Source organism: Nyctibius grandis, chromosome 1, assembly GCF_013368605.1.
Source record: "Nyctibius grandis isolate bNycGra1 chromosome 1, bNycGra1.pri, whole genome shotgun sequence".
NCBI classification, from domain to species: Eukaryota; Metazoa; Chordata; class Aves; order Nyctibiiformes; family Nyctibiidae; genus Nyctibius; species Nyctibius grandis.
In genome coordinates this window covers 6667267-6684189 of record NC_090658.1, presented here as the reverse complement: position 1 = coordinate 6684189, position 16923 = coordinate 6667267, and positions in this window count along the sequence as shown.

Here is a 16923-nt window from a genome sequence, read left to right as displayed (position 1 = left end):
ACCAATGTATTTTGGAAATAGGCTAACATATGTGGTCTTTCTGGAGACTCTACATCCACACATGGATTTGGAATCAATTTAATGCACAGTGCTTTATGTAATTATACCTGCAGATGCCTAAGTGAGAATTTAAATTAGCAGTAACTCAATAGCTTTTGCTAAAGGCAGACAAAAACGAACGAGCACTGGGCAGATTTTCCTGTAAAGCTCTGCCGATCCCCATCAGTTCCCGAGGCACTGCTCCAAATGTAAACCCTGGTGATCTTTTCAGCAATTAGGCCCTCTCCAGCAAAAGCCTCTATGCCCAAATGGATTCAGAAATGAGACCCCCATCTCTGCACAAGTCATATCTCCGCAGTGCAAAGTATCACCATTTGGCCAACAGAAGGAATGATGCTCAAACGTAAGGACCCCACAGGTTCATAAGGATAATTCTTACACAGAAATTCTTACAAATCCATATGCACCAGTCTGGGGATCTAGACATTATATGCAAGCCAATGAAAAACATTTTAGAATATATTATTGACAGAAATCTGTCAATCTGTGAAGATTCACCCGTAGCCTCCAACAAACAAGGTATTTTGCTTCTGAGAACTGTCAAACTCACTGCAGAGGCATTTCACTGTTGGTCTGTGCACAGGCTGAGTCTCAGGCATATTGCACTTACCGCATGTGGTTTGTTCCTGCAATACCTGCACCCAGAAAACAGGCTAACCGCTGTTCTTCGGTCCAGAAGCCCTAAAGAAGACAACTCTAAATTAGCACAAGTAGGTCTCTCCTCCTCATTTCAGTTTATGGCACACCCATGCTGGGATTTGGGAAGAGGATGTTCCACCTCATGAGTAGGACAAGAGAGACCAAAAAGTCTCCTCAGATATAGGAGAATGACTGAAAAATAAGATCCAGCCTGTGCACCTGCATTTCTCACTCTCCCTGCCAAGCCCCTCTAATGTTTGAGTTGACATGAATAGGTGCAGTAGCAGTTTCAACCACCTAACCAGAAACCTAACCTACAAATGCAGTTTAACTTTCCTTTGCACTCAGGTCCCCTGTAGAAACTGGTCCCTTTTATGAATCCCAGTCCATAGGAGTGAAAAGTTGAGTTCTCAAGCCACATTGAAAAAGTACCATTGACAATGCAATTAAGGTAGCAACATCAGCAACCTTCTCTACAGTTATTTCAACAGAGAACTTGCATGCAAACTCACAGCCATACAGCTACATTTATTGTGAGATACTCGCCTTCACATCTAGTACCAACTTAGTTCACCCAGAAAGCTTTTGAGAACTAGGAGGCTTTGAGGAGGGCCTGCAAAGCTGACATGACAAGCTATATTTGCAATTGTATGTTTTCATATGCTTTCATTTCAAATGATGTATGCAGTTATGCTACTGGTATCCAGTAGCTAGAAGAGAAAAGCTAAGTGTGCTCCTCTGCTCTGTGCTACAAAGGTTCCAGATGAGCATAAGTTACTCTGGAAATGGCAAAAGTCCAGATGTGAGGAGTACTGAACATGGTTCCAGCTATTCTAATACTGAGCAGGGAGGTGAGCTGCAGCTTTATGTGGTTTCTTCTAACATGACAAGTACTCAAGTAACACATGGGCAAGAGCGGGAGAACCAGTATCTCATGGTTCTTCTGCATTGAACCACAACCCATCGCTTGCCTTTAATGCTTCTTGGATGGGCAACATCTGAAACCCAAGAGGATTAAAGGACTGCATAGGATGTCTCTTTTAAACACTGAGGTTTGCAGACATGACTCATTGAAGATTCAAGATACCTGTACCCCAAAGGCAACCTTTACTCTGGTGATCTCAATAAACCATTGAACTTGTCAGCTACCCAAAAGGAATTTCTGATTTCTCCAAATCAAGTAAGTAGTGGTTTTGTCTGACTGTGTTAACTGCAGAAGACCGGAGCCAGGGAGGTTTTTACCCTGTTACTAATGAATGTTAGGAGGGCTGGCTTCCTGGTGAGCCAGAAAAGTTGGCAGCAAATACACACATAAAAATGATCCAGAAGCAGCCTGATACCCTAATTTTATGAAAAAACAAAGCCACAAGACACAATCAGCTGCAGGAGGGAAATTATCATCTAGGAAGAGCACCATTTGTTCACTGCAGAAGCAGCAGCAGACTGAGATCCTTCCCTCCTGGAAACCGGTGCAGGTAGAGCAAACAGAGATATGCAAGGGCATTGCACCTCTTGGGGCACCTCCCCGCTGGTAGGAAGGCAGCCTGACATCAGAGGATTGCACAGCACCTGTTAAACAGCAGATTTCAGTTTCCCCACTTTGCTGCAAGGAAGTGTCTTCTGATGAGCTGAATAAATCCACAGCTGCACATGTTGTCACCTTGGTAATTTACTGCTTGGAGCGGTTTTTTCCTTCAATAGCTCTCAGAATTGGCACCAAAAGGCTGATAGGTTTTTAAGACACCTGGGAAACATTTCTGGACCTCTCATCTGTCTAAGGAAAGACATGTCTAGATGAGCACACACCTTTGCTCCCATGATCCGGAGGCTGAATTTGCTTGTTGGCACAGATATGATAAATAGGCACAATTGCTTTGCATGAAGAACAGCTTGTGAGAGATTTTGAAAGCAGTGATATTAAGACAAGCCTTACTGCTGTCTCCAGAGAAGATTCCCTCCTTTCCTGGGGTCTCCTGCAGGACCGTCTGCCCAGCTGTGGCTCCTGGACTCCTGTGGAGGAGAAATTCAAGCAGCAATAGCAAAGCTACGTGTCCTCAGTGGGACTCTCGTCTCAGGGCATGAATGCTCACATCCCGAAATGCACAACAGTAAATTCTCAAGCTCACTAAAAGGCTTCGTGCCTCTTCATTTTCCCCTGTAAATGACTAACATGACTAACACCACTTTGTAGTTTGGTTTTCTTTTTTTTGTTGTTTGAACAACAAAGGAACAGCTGTTGAGATATTTTTATTATTGTCTTTCATTGCCAGAATTTGTGTGCTGAATATTTAGGATGTGCTCTCTGAAAGAAAAAAAAATACTGTTATTAAAGCAGCTCCTGAGCAGACACACGATGTCTCAGCACTGCTCTGTACAGGTAGTCCCAATGCATCGATGCTCTGGGACTTGCTACACTGCCAAGCACCACGGCAGCTTCTTCTAGGTGCCAGCATGGCCGAGTTATAAATCCTTGCACTGTTGGGTTTTGCAGCTACACGGTGAGTTTCTAATTCACATTACACTGTGACCAGGAAGGTGGGATGATGCTGGCTGGGCAGCATCAGGGAGGCAGATGCTTGTTGCAGGAAAGTGCTGCAGCAGCCAGCTGGACAGGAAAGCCTTTCTCAGACCCGGAGAAGCTGCAGCACAGAAGTGACTCAATTTCCCTGCACTGGCATTGTGTGACAGCACAAGCAATAGCTCACTTCAGTGCTCCACCAGCTAATACTAGTTTTCCTGAATATTTCATTTCTTTCATCATTAAACCCTCAGATAGGAAAGCATTAACAGTGAAATGGATTTTTACCTGATCCTGACTCAACCTCGTCTTTATGCTTTGCTCTGTCCTTCAGCCCACCTCACCCTCTCTAAGGTGACTTGCTTAAGGACATATTCCTATAGCACAAGAAACTGAGGATGCTGAAGGCAGAGAAACCTCAGACTACAGTACTTCAGCTAAGACAAATCAAGGCTCTTCTCCAGATTCAGAAGGGTTTGTAACTAAGATTTTAATGCCATGTGGTTTATTGCTAGCTAGAAGGAGGAACATGCCCACAAAGTAACTCCTGGAAACTCCAGCTAGTTTAAAAAGCAGACAAGCTTGTTCCCTTATAATTACAATTAATTACAAGAAGATACTTTTCTAAGAGTTATACCACATGTGTAGCAAACAGGTCTCCCAAGTAACAAGCCACCAACCACAGCCTAACTTTTGCTACCTAACTATGAGGTCCCTGGTCTCAGCTAGATGTCCCAGACCTCTTCAGCTGCCAACACAACTCACCCTCAGGAGCTGGACAAGAAGCCTGTTCTGAAAGGCTCTTGGTACCAGAGTATTGCTGTTTGCTCATGTTCCTGCTGTTCTCTAGGGCTGTAACCAAAAACAACTACCATCTGACAAGCTGTAGTTGCAGCTACAAAATGTGCTGACTCTGATGGAGGAAAGCAGTCAGACAGAACCTGCACAGAAAGGACATCTATACACTGAACTCTTATACAGCTTATAAATCAGGACTCCAAAAAAAGTGGTCAAAAACACAAGGTCTGTCAATTATAGACAACAATTTAGATTTTGAAAATTATTATTGTAATGGAAATGTATAAGAGAAAGGTTTAAAAGTTCAGGAACCCGAAAGAACTAATAATCAAACTAATTTGGGCTCAATGTATAAAACACTAATTTGTAACAATAAAGTGGAAAAGCTTGATTTGATTTGACTTGATATGATTCTTTGACATTTCCTTTAATTGTAATGGTATTATAATTAATAGAGTGGAAAAAATATAAGGTATACGATCATTTCCTACTGGATATGCTGTCAAAGCTGTAAAAAAACCTAAACAAGGCACAATAGCTTGAAGCAACCCAGGCGCTGCTCAGGCACACGGCGGGGCTGACAGCGTTTCCCCAGGTGCTCAGCCTCTGCATGAACCCTATGGATCCTTTGGCTCCAACAGCTACTCGTGTGCATTAAAACATTTATTGTGTATTTATCCAAGGTGAAACAGCAGCCGAAATGGAACAGGCCAAATAAATGCAATGGATGAGATGGGAAGAGTTCAGAGCATCACACACCACGTGGTCTGAAATACCTTCTCCAAGAGTCCACAGCCCCGCTCTTGGCCCAGTTTGTATCTATTCAAATTAAGGATTTCATGCTCAGTGTTTTATGTGTACTCATTGTTACCTGTTTTCTGCCTAACTTGCCTATTTCAGAACCATTTGAGGCTTTTCTGTATGTGTGTCAGCTGAAGTAGGCACTACGTGGAGTCTGCAGCAGAAACAACAGAAGCAGCTGGACCTTGCTAGCATCGCTCTACAGTTCCTTGTGGCGATTCTGCTTTCCACAACTGTCCCGTACTGACAGTGCCCAAAATTCACTTTGGACTTACCACAGCTCTCAGAGGGTCTTATCTGGAGTGACACAAAGCGGAGAGAAGCTGAGGATAACTAGAAAATAGCAATCAAGTCCACAGCCAATTTTCCAGCCTGCATATGGTGTAAGATACTACGGTATTTAAAAAGCATGAGCAACTTACCCTGACCTGGCCTAGGTTAAAAAAAAAACAAACCACCAAACCCTTTCCTTCAGATATTTCCCTTCCTTTTTTTGGCACTGTATTGGCAGCTGTGGGAATCGCTTTGTGCTTCGCAGCACAGTGGGTAGCAAGGCAAATGCTAAGCCTGACTCTGCCACCCCACCGGAGGAGCCTCTGGGCTCTGCACTTCCACTTGTCCCCTCTGTAAAATGGGAAAGGCTGCACCAGGCTCTTCTGTCATGTGCAGCGAGAGTAATGCTGAGGAACCAACTACCTGGGTGTGCCCAGACTCCCAGTGGTTTTATTCCACTGAGCAGCTGCTAATCAAGAACTGGAAGACATTAATTTTGAAATTTGTGTTTCCAGGTATTCAAGACAAACTGCTCTTCATTTCTTAAACTCTCGTTTCCTGAAATTTTTCATGGCTACTTTAAATCAATTAAAGCAGATCCTGATTTGACTGACAGCTTAAGTGGCTTGGGAGATTTAATTTAAACAAAATCCACTACGTCCATTTTGTTTAACGTCTGCAGCAGTTGGGGAGGATTTACACTCCAGTCAATAAATGCTTGAATAGAACCTCCTGCTATTCAAAGGGTGCCAGACCAGGCCGTAACAGAGCATAAACCAGGGATGGAGCCCCAGCAAGGGCTACAAGACGGAAGACCTCTGCAGTGAGCTGCAAGCTGTGTTTTTCTACTTACTGTGTCATCAGTTGTGGTGCATGTAAGCAGAGCCGATATACGCAGGTTTTAAGGAAGATGAAAGAAATAAGCCATTTTCAAGAGGTGACCTTGCCGATGCTCTCCCTGAGTCAGCACTGAATAGTGCTGCTCCCCCTCCATGGGGGCTGCTGACTGGTTCGTTAGTACTGTAACATCACAGTGCACAGTCAAACCCCAAAGTACCTCAACCCCACAATTATAGAAGTGAGAGGCCAGAACCCTGACTACTGCTCTGGATCTGCTCTCTTCGATACCCTTCTTTTCTGTTTGACACACACCACCAAGAGCCGGGGAATGGCAGTCTGGCATTTTGAGGCAGCAGATGAAGCTGCCCCAGACTGAAGCACGCGGGGTTTTGCTCTTTGCTTTCACATACGAAGTGCTGCGCCTGAGCACAGGACAGCTTTTAGCAGGGCGATGCCTGGCTCCTCTCCCAGCCTACGTGGTTTTTCCTGTGCAGCACCTCATTACAGGAAACCATTTTTGCCGCCTTTGATCAAAGCGAAGACCCGAGGGCGTTTTGCAAGGTGAGAGGAGCAGTGTTTCACCGCTGGTTTTTAGAAGCCCACAAGCCTTGCATGACCTTTGCTGCCATGAGTTATCCAGTCTGTCACGGGAGCTGGAGGCTACGGCACAGCCCTGCCTCAGCCCCAGCACCTAGTGAAAAGAGACCTTAAGGACCATTAGTTCTGAGCAGGTGACACAGAAGAGCTCAAAAATCCTTCGAAAAATGAGAAAAAGGCAGAGGGAAAGATGTGCACAACAAGCATTACCTGCGAGCGGGGCCTGAGCCCCCACTCATCCTCCTCCTTCGGAGAAAGCTCTCCTCAAAAGGTGAAAACCAGGTTTCTATATTTAACTCACTTGCTGAGCGGAAAATATGCCCCTGACCCAGCCTTATTTACCCAGGACATCTTATTGAGAGAGGTTTTAATCCAAACACAGTGCTGAAAAGAGGATGGATGATTAAAGTGCTGACATAGCACCACATTTATGTCTCTAAAGGTTACGTGTAATCTTCTGCATTTCATAATTGCTCTGTCTAACCCTTTCTGCCTTTTGCAGGCTTTTGTTCTTTCTCCTCTGGCCTCAGCTTTCTAAATAAAGCTTTTTATTGATTCTGGACCTTCTGTTCACACCAGATGAGCATCACTAAGGCAGAGAAATTGGTCAGCAGTGATTTTTCCCTGCTATATTTTTTGCAGTTTTGACTCAGTAGTGTAAGTGCAGGAGGGAAACAGAAGACTTGCTGCCTCACATATAACACTGGTACCTCTGTTCTGCTCCAAATAAATACGGACACCAAGAAATGGGTCCAGGCAGCCTCCTGCGCAGTGCAATGTTATGCATCTTTAGAATAAAAACCAATCCAGACTATAAGGCTTGCTGGGTCTAAAGCCAAAGCTCAGTTCCCCTGAACAGCAGCTGTTGGTAAGACGCTGGTGTGGGTCTAAGATCACTGCTGATACATTCACCTGGTGCTGTCCCAATACAAGATATGATTGCCCACCTCCGTATTTCAGACTGCTCTCTCTTAGACTAGCCACCCTGCACTTCTTAATGACATCTTTGACCAAAGTCCCCATGGTTATTATAAAATACCATGCTACATGAATTTACAGACACACACAGTATCTCTGACAAGGTCTCACTAGTTTTAGGCACCTTTTGCTCTTCCCAGCCAGGGTGCACCCTTCAGACCAAGCACACCCCACTGCAGCACCTCAGTCAAGGGTTAATCGCTTTGGCCCCTGAGTTAAACTTTCCTGTTAGGGTAGAAGACCAGCAGAGGAGCAGTGTCAGAGCTCCCATGTGTCCTGAGCAACTGGTGTGGTACTTCAGCTGAGTCTCATTGGATCCATTTTTATTTCCCCATCCACAATGAGTCTGTATTTGGCCAATCTCCACATACGCACATACATAGATTAGACTAGTAAACTCTACACAAAGTCTTTGCCCATATGGTTCACCTAATAACGGAAAGCTGAGGTTGTCGGTTCCAAGTTAGACATAGCTTTGCTTTATTCAACTCTTCAACAGGCAACAGTTTAGCTTGTCTGCTTCAGTGCTACTTGCTTTTCACATACCCTTCTCCCCACAACCAAAACCTGAAGGGCAGGATCTCGGTAAGGATCTATTTACAGAGGGATTTGGGAATTCATGTGCAGTTTTTTTGTCACTAGTGAACAAACAAGGCGCTAGGTCTGTTCCTGATCAGCAGGGTTTAGTTTAAGAGGCTGCTCTGGGGGGATGCACAAGGCAGAAAGAACTCTGCAGATCCTTAACAAAACCAAAAGCAGATGCTTTCCAAAGGCTTTAAGACCTGAAGCTGATTAAACATCCATGTAGCCCTGCAAATCATCTCTAACAAAGCCAAAAGCAGATGCCTCAGGAAAAATATAAGATGAGAGCAAACATAACTATGCTTCTTCCAAATACTCCTCCAGCCTCCAACTATTTGCTGTTCATGGAGTTCACGAGGGGACGTTTTTGCATCTGGTGCTGGAAAAAGTCATGAGCGCAATCTCTACACACTCTTATCATGTTGCCATACAGACAAAGGTTGGTTTTGTACCTCCTCAGTGTGATTGAGGAGGAATGAGCAAGACCTGGCCAGAGTGGTGGAACCGTGAACAGCAGAAGAGGGGATTGTATATCTATCAGGAATTGTGGGCTCCAGCAAGCTGGGATGAACTGATAACTGACGTTTTAATGGAAGCACCAATTATACCCCCTCCCTGCCAAGAAAAAAAACAAACAAACCAACCAAAACAAAAAAATATCGCATAACTGTGTGGCAGCGGTCAGCTTTGGTACAGCTTTCTCAGACTGGTGCCTTTGAAGGACAGCCACCTGAATAAGCTTCATTTCTGTACTTAACGAGCTAGCATTTTACACGTGTAGCCAGGATACTCTGTTCTTCAGAGCATGTAAAACAGATGAGTTTTTCATCATCATCACCCATTTTCATCCTTGGTAGTCTGGCGTTTTGCAGATGTAGCCAGGAGATTCCCTTTCCTTTGGCATCCGTGAAAGAGCACCTTCATCCTAAAAGGACTCCGAGCTTTTTTCCCCTCTGCTTCCTTTAAACACCCCAGGTAAAGGACAGAGTCTCTCCACCGGTGAGACCATCACAGCAATACCGAACAAAACACCTCACAGGCACATCAACGCAAGCCCCGAGATGGACTGCAGCGACTGGACAGGTACATTGCTACTACCTCTGCATTAAAAGAGTGCTTTTAACTTTCCTATTATAACATCATAAAAGCTTTGTTTTATCATCCGAGTAATTAAAATATATGAAGCACAGAAACCAACTGACAAACATCCAAATAAAACCTCTCAGCCAGTAACCAGGCTCAGGAGCAAGCAGTTTCTTACATGAACCTACAAAGCCCAGTGCCCAGAAGCATCCCACCTGGCACTGCTGTCACTGGGGAGGTCACCTTGGCAGCCAGGGCTTCGCAGCCCTAATATCGCACATCAGCGAGAGCTGGATTTGTTGAGAGGTGAAAAGCAGTGCGGCAACTTAGTGCGACAAGGGGGTGAAGTTATCTCATCATCCTTCGACAGGAAGGGCCCTGCAATTGTCACTGTATGGCGAAGAATACCCTCAAGATGTGCTGACAGTTTTGATCATCTGCGTGAAACTGTTCCAAGCATCAAATGAAGAGTTTAATTTTTTTCCCTTTAATTGCAAGTCTAAATGAATAACATTTATCAGCTTCCTTCCAGTGTTGCACTGCTTTCGGTCACAGCACTGCCCAAAGAATTACAGCACTGCAAATATTTACTGGGTTTAACTAGTTTTTACATAATTATTTAATTTGTTCACAGAAAAAAAACCCAAACAAACGCTTATTAGGAGTGCTGATAGTACCTAAAATTAAGCCTTTACAGGAGCAGTTCAACATCTTTCCAAAAATTAAGGTCTTCTGGACTCGGCTTTGTGTCAATAATAGAGACATTTCTATCTGTTAGCAACGTGCTTTCCTCTTCCTTTCTGGTTAAAGCTGGGAAAGGCTTTTTTCCTCCTCCCCCTCCGCAGCAGCTTTATCTTCAGGCTGGGTAAATGAGCATCCCCGAGCAATGGCAGCAAGGATTCATTGCACAGGCTGGCCTCTCGTTTTGCATTTCAGCATGGCATCCCTTTCCCTGTGCAGCCCTAACTTGTAAATAGTTGCATTCTGCAAAAAGCACTGGGACACCTTGAGTTAGCACACCGGGAGAGGCAGGATGAGGAGGCGGTCATTAACAATAGCCATGTGCCCTGAAAGCCTCTCATTTAATGGAGTGGTAAGAGATTATTTACACTGTAACACTATGAATCCTGATATCCTCTCAGCTTAAGATGTGCCCTTTAATTCCTGTTCCCTTGCCGAAACCTCATGTCAAACCTGCACGGACTCTGCTTGCATCAAAAATGAATCACTTCTAGCTGCTGGAAGCCGATTTTTCCTGGCCAGATTTATGTATCTGGGTAATGGGGTGTAATAGAAAGGTGGTTAGGATTCTCACGTCAGCTTAGATGGAAGGATTAGCACTTTAAAAGAGCAGATTAATCTTTGTGAGACCCAAAAAACCCCCCGACTCCTGCCACAGAAACTGCTGTTTCTGGAAATGACTTGCTGCACCTAAATGGCTTCCTTTAACACGTATAAAACTAAAGTGACTTAATTTATGGCAGTAAAACCTGTTAAAAGAAATGGACACGCGGTACGACTCGGACACGGACCCATAGATCATCTCCACAAAACCGCAGACCTTGTGCTTAATTAGGCATTGATAACATGAGGCCATGTACAAGACACACTTCGGTGCCTTTCAGAAATACTGCAGCAATTTTTGTGGCTGGGCATTGCCTAGACAGGAGTGTGCCAGAGCATCGCCTCCCCCTGCCCTCCCTCCCCATCCGTCAGGACACAGAGTACTGACTCACTTGACCCTATGTTGAGCAATTTTATTTCTTAAATGCATTAGTAATTTCATTAACTTTGATGTTTTGGGGATTTATTTTTTTTTTTTTAACCCTAGTCTAAAGCCAAGAGGGCTTATGGAGCAGATAATTACTCTCTACTCATACAGGAAGACAAATAGGCCAAAGGGGACCGTTCTGATCCTCATGTCTGACCTCTTGCCATCTCCCAACGAGGTCGGAGCATTCTGCAGTAAATAAAGGCTAATTTTAAACTCCTAACAACATCTGACCCTAACAAGAGGTCACCTCCTTTCTTGTATGGATGTCCCAGGGATGGGAGTCAATGCCAGACAAGCAGCCTCTACATTATAATTTTTTTTTTTTTATTAATAGGCTCGAAAGGCCAACATTCAATATGCATCAAGTTCAGCTTCATAGCTCCAATTATTTTTTATTTTTCAAAAAAAGTTAATCGCAGCTACCACTGAATGGCTACAGGAAGGCAGGACCAAAAGCAACAAGGGCCAAGGCCAGACTGTTGATGGAGCCACAGAAATTGTAGCTGAGAGCAGATTGTACTCAGAATAGCTGATTCTATCTGGCACATACCTTTCTGTCCCAGACACTCCAGTGTTTTTGTCCCTTTACTAGTTTTCCAGACTAACTCAGTGCACGAAGACCAGTTCCTACATTGCTTTCCCTCTTCACCCTTCCACTTTTGCCACTATACCTTGTCTTCTTGCCTCTAATCTCAATGCTGCCTCTTGTTTTCAGTGTTGGCCCCTCAATCCCTATTCATGTCCCAGGCTCAAACTATTTAAAAATTATTTTATTATATTATTCTTTGTCATGCAATGCCCCTTTCCACCCAACCATTGTTTGCTGGTGGCATTGCTTCCCTTGCAGGGAGCAGACTGCCACCCAAGGAGCTCCGAAACCACCAGAGATATCCCCTGCTCTCCTTTCCCAGTGTCAAGCTCAGAAGTACATTGCAACAAATATGAGCATCAAATGAACTTTACAGTTCATTTTGCTTCCTAGGTTATAGCATGTTTGGTCAGATAATTTAGCAGACAAAAAGTCATTCTGTAAAACACGAAACAAGCCAAAAAGCTGAACTTTAGCACTTTATAAACAACGCCAAAACAGTCTTACAATGTGAAGTTTTTAGCATTCAGGACATGGATGGCTCAGAATTCCTGGTAATAACAGCTTCTTTATGAGTATAGCTGTATCTTATTTTTCTTTGACTAAAATATATGCAGATTACTTCATACTGAAATAAATACAGAAAACCTGTACTCCTCTTCAATGAGTTATTTGCTAAATTGTATCAGGTGGCCAACCCCACACTCAGATAGATTGCTCCAGCCCTGACCCCAGAGCGTGCTGGTGTTAAGAATTGCAGATAATTCAATGATTCTTTGTGCTGGCTCAGCTCAAGGCTGCTCTTGAGCAAAGAGTTCAGCGCTATGAAATTTGCATCCCAATAAAATAGCCCTATGATATAAATAATGCCCATTTGCTTTTGGCTGGAACCAACCTGTTCATTAATCTCAGCACCTCAGCATGGACTCAGTCTGGCTCATCACAGAGGAAAGGTCACTGCTTTGTCAGCTTTGCTCCTCAGACTCCTCTCATTAAATTTCCATCTAGATGCCACATACTTTTCTCATTAAGAAGCAAGGATTTTTAGGATTAACTTGATATTTGCCAGACCAAACAGCCTGAGAGGCACAGGGCTCAGGAAATGGGACTGATGTGCATCCCCAGAGCATAACGCTGCCAACCAGTTCAACTTGGTTAGGCATCTAGTGGGAGCTGATACAAGAAGATCTTTTTTTAGGTCTGGTGAGTACTGACTGTTATTTTAGGGTTGGGTGAAGGAAGGACAATGTGGTACTTGGATGTCTGACCTGGCTAGAGCAAGTCTGCCTCATAAGGTATCATCCTGGGGGCTCTGAATCTGTTTCCCCATGGCCCCCTGGGCTAGAAATTCAGCTACAAACAGTGAGACCAGAAGAGGGAGAAGAAGGGTCTGAAAAGACACCAGAAAGAAAACATTGGGAGAGATGCACCCTCGTTATCAGCCAAAGCACATGCAGGAGTTATCCCAGCAACCAATTTCTAGAAAGCAGCTTGCCAAGGACGGGTATCAGCAGGCTGGCAGCCTTGTTTCTGGATCATTCCCTGCTTTTCAACCAGATACCAGCTCATCTCCCTGACCCAGCAGAGAAACGTCATTTATGGACTCCGCTGTTACATACTTCTGAGAGCTAGAAACTGCGCTGCCAGATTTGTGCCATCCCAAGTCTGCCCAAAGCAAGAGATGTGCTATTTTGGGGAGCACTAGGCGTTATAGTCAGTTAAGCGCTGCAAAGCCCACCCATTCCCTGCAAGCTTGAGTTGCAAAAGCAGCTTGAAGGTAGTATGGTAGAAATACGCCCCACCTGCCTACATTTCTATCCATACAACAAGCACTCAGGATCCCAAGGCAATGCAGATGTACCAGTGATATTTTTAGCTTTCTACATCGTAAAAAAATGAGAAGTCAACAAGAAATGCTCCAGAAATAGACATTTCAAACCTAAAGAAAAACTATACTGTCCAAAATAAAACATTACATACATTTTTCTTCCTCCTGAAAGGAAGAGCATGGGAGAAGGTATCACACGCAAGAGGCATGAGTCACTTTGCCAGCAGTAGAGAGGAATAGTTGATACCTCAGATGATTACATTTATTTTGTCACCAGATATGTTCAGCAGAGATGAAAAATTCATTTCATGATGCAAATCCTTTGTCAAGCTCTCTCCCTTGCAGACTAAGTACTATAACCCAATCTGCTTAGCACAGCGCATGCCTTCAAGTGACCACAGGAGATAGCCCTTTATGTGAGTTATAGTCTGCAAGCAGAATAGCACACAAACCGTGTTGTTCCAATTAACTTTTCCTTGCCCCTGGTTAAGATTCATTTTTTTATTTTCAATCAAATGGATAAAGCCAGGCCTTCAGAACTGCAACCTTCCCACCACATACATCCCATTACGCTGTCACCAGTGGCACAGGCAATGCCAGGAAAGCCAAGATTTAAGCAGCGAGCTGGAGAACAATTCAGACTTGCTTCAACCGTTGTTACTGTTTGTTCACCTCCAAGCTTCATGGTCTTTTCTTTCTGCTCTGCACTGCTCCGTATCTGCTGCAGATTCTCCCAGTTCAGGGTAATTTGGCATTCATAAAACACTAACTTCACAAATTTGCTGCTGCTGCTGGCAGGTAGAAACACGCTTTGCTTTGCAGCTGTTCACTCTACACCTACTAAAGCATTCAGAAGCCACAGGGGTAGGAGAAGCATGAAAAACTATGTTTCATCCTGTCTGTTATTACTGCAGTGGGCCAAATCAACAGCAGGTGCAAATAAGCATGAGATCCTCCACCTTGTTACACCACCTGCTCCGAGCTTTAGTAACTCAATTCAGCCAAAACCATAATGAACATGTTATTTTAGGTTGCCCATGTGAATTCTCCACATTTAAACAATCAAACAAATTGAGATTTTAATCCTAACAACTATTCAAGAGGGCTTCCAGCTTCCCCATTTCCTTCTGCACTCAACCTGATCTAGACTTCATCACCACTCAGGGCAGCTAATCGATATGAGCCCCGCTTATTTTTCAGGTATATCAGCACAAAGATGGAGGAGTGCTCGATGCCCCATCTGCACCCTTCCCCTCTTCTCCAGAACCACCCTCCTGGCCCGACATGATCGTAGAGACAGTTTATCAAGACTCCTGTTACACAGTAGAAGGTGCTCAGGGGTGGAACTGGCACTGCACATTTGTTTTATGGCACCATGAGTAAGTCCGATGTACTGAGGGTGAGGAGAGGGGAAAGCAAGCACTTACCCAGCCATTTACTGCATGCCACAGCCTTTCCTGTCTCCAGCACATCACACTTCTCCGAGGCTGTCATCTCCCCAAGGTAGCATTGAAGTAGAAAAAGAAGCTAGCAATGAAACAGGCAAGCAACTCTCTATCTCTGAGCCTGGGGGTCCTTTGGGAAGCTCCCCTCCAGGGCAGCAAGCAATGCTCCCCCAGGACCTGGTGGGCTTTTCAGGGAGAGCTAGGGAGCCTGAGCTCTCCCATGGCATTAGCTAGGGCAGGCCATCACCTTGAACTTCACCACTCTCCTAGAGACAGGACTGGATCCTTAGCTCTAGGGCTACAGTCAGAAACCATGAAACATTGTGAAGGGTAGCTGGAGATGATGGGGAAAGGAAAAGCAAGAAGTTTCTCAACAGTTTTCTTAGAAGTAAGCAGTGCAAGGCAGAAGATGACCCATACAATCCAGCTGGGCTACTGGGAAAGTGTTTATATCCCCTCTTTGTATACCCTCTCCCCCCATTCATCAGCAGCATCACCTGGGCAAGCCAAATTCCCCACCCGGAGGCAGGTGAGGACTGTGCTTTACGGAGCAGCAGTGCAAACCCAGCTGGTATCATTTACACACAAGATGTGTCTAGATCTCCACAGAGAAATAATATTAGCAGTAGAAAAACAGCAACTACAAAATGACTGTTTTATGTTGAAACTAAGGCTGATGGTGCTGGGAGGAAGGTGACTCAGATGCACCATCCACTTTCCTTCTCAGAGCTCCTGCTTGCGTCATCCTGCGTCAGTCATCAAACCAGCTCTGCTTTACTGCTGCAGAAACCTGTTTTTCATGTCCTTTCCTGCCTGATGGTTTCTTGCGTAGGTGGCAGCAGAAAGTCTATGGCACGACATTGTAGGGCCTGTCTGATGAGAGATGATTTAATTTGTGTTTGAACTGGTATTTATTACACTGGGGAGATGGGCAGTTTATCTCTGGTTTAGCCTGAATGGCTTTTTTTTTTTCAGCTCACATTCCAAAATGATTGAAGAAAACAGCTCTAAGGCATTTCTAAAATAAAAAGAATATGTCAGCAACTTAACAGCGGCTTTAAGTTCATGCCTTATGTTTCTGAAGGGTGAAACCTCTGTTTCAAACCCTTAAAGCTACCTTGGGCTCATCACTTAGGCTTCCTGCATTTCTCACTGTCCCTCAGAAACATACTATGAAAGTATAATTGACCCACCAAACCCAAATTTGTCTCGATCTTAGTTCCTGCATCATCCTTTAGGTATATTTTCTCAAAATGAAATTCAAGTAGAAAGTGCTTTAGGAGATGCTTTGCAGCCCCTCCTTCCCCAAAGGCCCAATTTGCTTTAATTAGGAATGTACTCAAAATGCAAGATTTGGTGAGACTCACATTTCAGAAGAGCCATAACTGGTCTGATAAAGATATACTACTTTCAATCAGGCTACTGGGACTTAGATATTTGAAATCTGTCGACATACAATTCTAGTAGTGGAAAATAAAATGTATGTTAGACATAGCTGCTCTCAAAGTCAGCTTTGCCTGGATCCACCTGGCCTGCAACGTGGGCTCCTGCCTTTCTCTTTACTGTGCTCTGGTCAGGGTCAACCCAAGTCCGGTATATTTGAATTCCTGTAAGACGTCCTTCAGCTGATGGGCATCAAAATGGCTGCCAATGCCCCAGCTTCCAGGTGGAACTTCAGGCAGGAGACAGCAGTTTCCTGAGTGGGTTTTCATGTCCTCTCTGTGATGACATGCAGGTGACAGCATGAATGGTATGGCTCCGTTTTGGCAGTCCCAAGGCAATCCCAAGGCAGGGCTGTGGCAAAGCTTTCTCCTCCTTCTACTAACACCTGCGCTGGCAGCGATGAGATGGCGAGCTGATGCTGCGTTTGCCATCATGTCATCTGCAGCTCGGAGCCGGTCTAGGCAGCACCACGGGAAAAGCTAACGCAGCGTTGCTCTGCTCGTGGGCTCAATCAGACAATACTTCATAAGCAGCAGGAAGCATTTGCTAAGAAGTCAGCACTACCAAGACCTGGGGGAACAGGTTCATGCTGACAGATACCCAGGCTTAAGCCTCACTCTCTAATAGGATTAGCACACAGGCATTTGTTTCCCTGGCCCAATTAGAAACCCCAAT